Source organism: Scylla paramamosain, chromosome 45 (assembly GCF_035594125.1).
Source record: "Scylla paramamosain isolate STU-SP2022 chromosome 45, ASM3559412v1, whole genome shotgun sequence".
Lineage (NCBI taxonomy): Eukaryota > Metazoa > Arthropoda > Malacostraca > Decapoda > Portunidae > Scylla > Scylla paramamosain.
Window position 1 is genome coordinate 7,188,538 of NC_087195.1, and position 3,963 is coordinate 7,192,500.

Consider the following 3,963-nt stretch of genomic DNA (forward strand, 5'->3'; position numbering starts at 1 on the left):
ACTACCCTCCTACGGCTTCTATCCTTCTCTCTGTAACTTCATCTCAAGTTTCCTTTCTGACCGTTCTATTGCTGCTGTGGTAGACGGTCACTGTTCTTCTCCTAAATCTATTAACAGTGGTGTTCCTCAGGGTTCTGTCCTGTCACCCACTCTCTTCTTATTATTCATTAATGATCTTCTAAACCAAACTTCTTGTACTATCTACTCCTACGCTGATGATACCACCCTGCACTTTTCCACGTCTTTTCATAGACGTCCAACCCTTCATGAGGTAAACATTTCACGCAGGGAAGCCACAGAACGCTTGACTTCTGATCTTTCTAAAATTTCTGATTGGGGCAGAGCAAACTTGGTATTGTTCAATGCCTCAAAAACTCAATTCCTCCATTTATCAACTCGACACAACCTTCCAGACAACTATCCCCTCTTCTTCAATGACACTCAACTGTCCCCCTCTTCTACTCTGAACATCCTCGGTCTGTACTTTACTTATGATCTGAACTGGAAACTTCACATCTCATCTCTAGCTAAAACAGCTTCTATGAAGTTAGGTGTTCTGAGACGTCTCCGCAGGTTTTCATCCCCCCAGCTGCTAACTCTGTACAAGGGCCTTATCTGTCCATGTGTGGAGTATGCTTCACATGTCTGAGGGGTTCCACTCATATTGCTCTTCTAGACAGGGTGGAATGAAAAGCTTTTCGTCTCATCAACTCCTCTCCTCTAACTGACTGTCTTCAGCCTCTCTCTCACCGCCGCAATGTTGCATCTCTAGCTGTCTTCTACTGCTATTTTCATGGTAACTGCACTTCTGATATTGCTAACTGCATGCCTCCCCTCCTCCCGCGGCCTCGCTGAACAAGGCTTTCTTCCTTCTCTCACCTCTATTCTGTCCACCTCTCTAACGCAAGAGTTAACCAGTATTCTCAATCATTCATCCTTTTCTCTGGTAAACTCTGGAACTCCCTGCCTGCTTCTGTATTTCCACCTTCCTATGACTTGAATTCCTTCAAGAGGGAGGTTTCAAGACACTTATCCACCAATTTTTGACCACTGCTTTGACCCTTTTATGGGACTGGCATTTCAGTGGTCATTTTTTTTTTTATTGGATTTTTGTTGCCCTTGGCCAGTGTCCCTCCTACATAAAAAAAAAAAGAATACTGGGATGCCTGGGAAGTGGATGAAAAAGAAAGCTGAAGATTATGTAAACAAAATCAGGATTATATTAATAATATGATTGCTGATGCAAGTAATAGGTCAGTGGCAGATTTCAACAGTAATCTCACACATGTGCTTGTTGACCCAACAGTAGAGGTTTTTCCAAGAAAAAAAAATATATAGGAAGTACATCAAACTAGGCAATGAAGCCAGTGCACCAAGATATGATGCACAGTGTTGGTGCAGCAGGCAACAATATCATAAATCTAAACATAAATATAATACAAATAGAACTGTTTGCAATTACAATGACATGTTATCTAAAAGTATTGAATATAAGAACAATTTAAGCAGAGTAAAACTTGAGGAAAAAGGATCATGATATTCAAATATCTGCTCAAAGTTTTCTAGAACATTTTAGATGATTAGGTGATGAAGAGAGTGGGTCAGCCTATTTTGTCCATTAATACTGATGACATGGCAGAAGAACACACATTACTGGATGCACCAATCACTGAAACAGAAATTGAGAAATGTATTGTTAACTTGAAGAATAATAAGTCAGCAGGAATTGATTATGTTGATGAATATGTTAAATGTATACGTGATATATTGTGTCCTTTATATGTTATTTTGTTTAACAAAATTTTAGATACTGGTATACTGCATGAGAAATTGTTAGTTGTCTGTATAGTTTATATTTGTAAAGGTAAGTGAGATGTAATGGATGTAAAATGTTACAGGGGAATTACTTTGTTGTTTGTTGTTTACTTCTATTTTAAATGCTAGACTTACACAGTATTATGATGGAATTAGTTTGATAAGTGTGGCTCAAGCAGGGTTTAGAAAAGGTTATTCTACCACAGATCATATATTTGTTCTGAAATGCATAATTGATTAGTTTATTTGGAAGAGAAAGAAGTAATTTTGTTTATTTGTGGATCATAGTAAGGCATTTGGTGTGGGTTGGAGGGCAGGGCTGTGGTAAAAACTCATCAGACATGGGATCAAGGAGAAGTTTTTGAAATTGATCAAAATATGTATAATAATATCAAATCATGTATTACTGTAAATAATGAGGTGTTTGGTTGTTTTGTTAGCTATAGAGGAGTAAGACAGGGATAAAATCTGTCTCCCTTATTATTTGCCATGTGTGTCAACGGCTTAGAACACCTGTGAAATGAAAATAGTTCACCTTAGTTTTCAGTAAGCCAAAACTTGATTTGTACTTGCAACTGCTTGTATTCATGTATGTGGATGACACTGTGATTATGGGAGAGAGTGAAGGGGGAATACACCAGGCTCTAAGAGCATTAGAGAAATATCGCAATGGAAACAATAGAAAGAAATATGTAATGGAAACCTGATGTTAACTGTAATAAGACTAAGATTGTAGTTTTTGGAAGAGGAAGACATACAGTAGAATATGATATTAAATATAATATTAAATAAAAAAGGGTAGAAATAATAGGAGAATACAAGTATCTCGGTGTATTATTCAATAGTAATGGAAAGTTTAGTAGAGAACACCAAGAGGCCACTGAGTTTGCCACGTGTGCAATGTATTGCCTTATAGGAAAATGCAGAAAATTTGATCTTCCAGTCGAACTTCAAATTGAGTTATTTAAAGCAACATGGTTACCTATATGGTTGTGAAGTGTAAGGATATTATATAATACGGGAAATAGTTTGCATTTAAATTTTTTAAAGCATTTGTTATGTGTTAATAAAAAAAAAATTGTAATGATATTGTTTATGGTGAAACTGGAGCTTATCTTCTTTATATCAAAGTTAAACTTTTAGGTTACTGGATTAGACTCATCACTGGAAGACGTGAAAAGTTAGCCTATGTGTTATGTCAATGTTTGACGTGGACACTGCTCGTTTGTATACCTCGCCTTGGTTGAATTAAGTTTTTATATGTAGGAGGGATACTGGCCAAGGGCAACAAAAATCTAATAAAATAAGAAGCCAACCGAGATGCCGGTCCCCGAATAGGGTCCGAATTGGTAGTCAAAAATTGAAGGATAAGTGTCTTGAAACTTCCCTCTTGAAGGAATTTAAGTCATAGGAAGGTAGAAATACAGAAGCAGGCAAGGAGGCCGTGGGAGGAGGGGAGGCATGCAGTTAGCAAGATCAGAAAAGCAGTTTGCATGAAAATAACAGTAGAAGATAGCAAGAGATGCGACATTGCAGCGATGAGAAGGAAGCTGAAGGCAGTCAGTTAGAGGAGAGGAGTTGAGACTAAAAGCTTTCGATTCCATCCTGTTTAAAAGAGCGGTATGAGTGGAACACCCTAGACATGTGAAGCGTACTCCATACATGTACGGATAAGGCCCTGGTACAGAGTTAGCAGCTGGAGGGGTGAGAAAAACTCAGAACGCTTAACTTCATAGAAGCTGCTTTAGCTAAAGATGAGATGTGAAGTTTCCATTTTAGATTATAAGAAAAGGACAGACCGAGGATGTTCAGTGTAGACAAGGGGGACAGTTGAGTGCCATTGAAGAAGAGGGGATAGTTGTCTGAAAGATTGTGTCGAGTTGATAGATGGAGAAATTGAGTTTTTGAGGCATTGAATAATACCAAGTTTGCTCTGCCCAATCAGAAATTTAGAGAGATCAGAAGTCAGGTGTTCTGTGGCTTCCCTGCGTGAACTGTTTGAACTGTTTATGAAGGTTTGGACGTCTGTGAAAAGACGTGGAAAAGTGCAGGCTGGTATCATCAGCGTAGGAGTGGATAAGGCAAGAGGTTTGGTTTAAAAGATCATTAATGAATAATAGGAAGAGAGTGGGTGACAGGACAAAACCC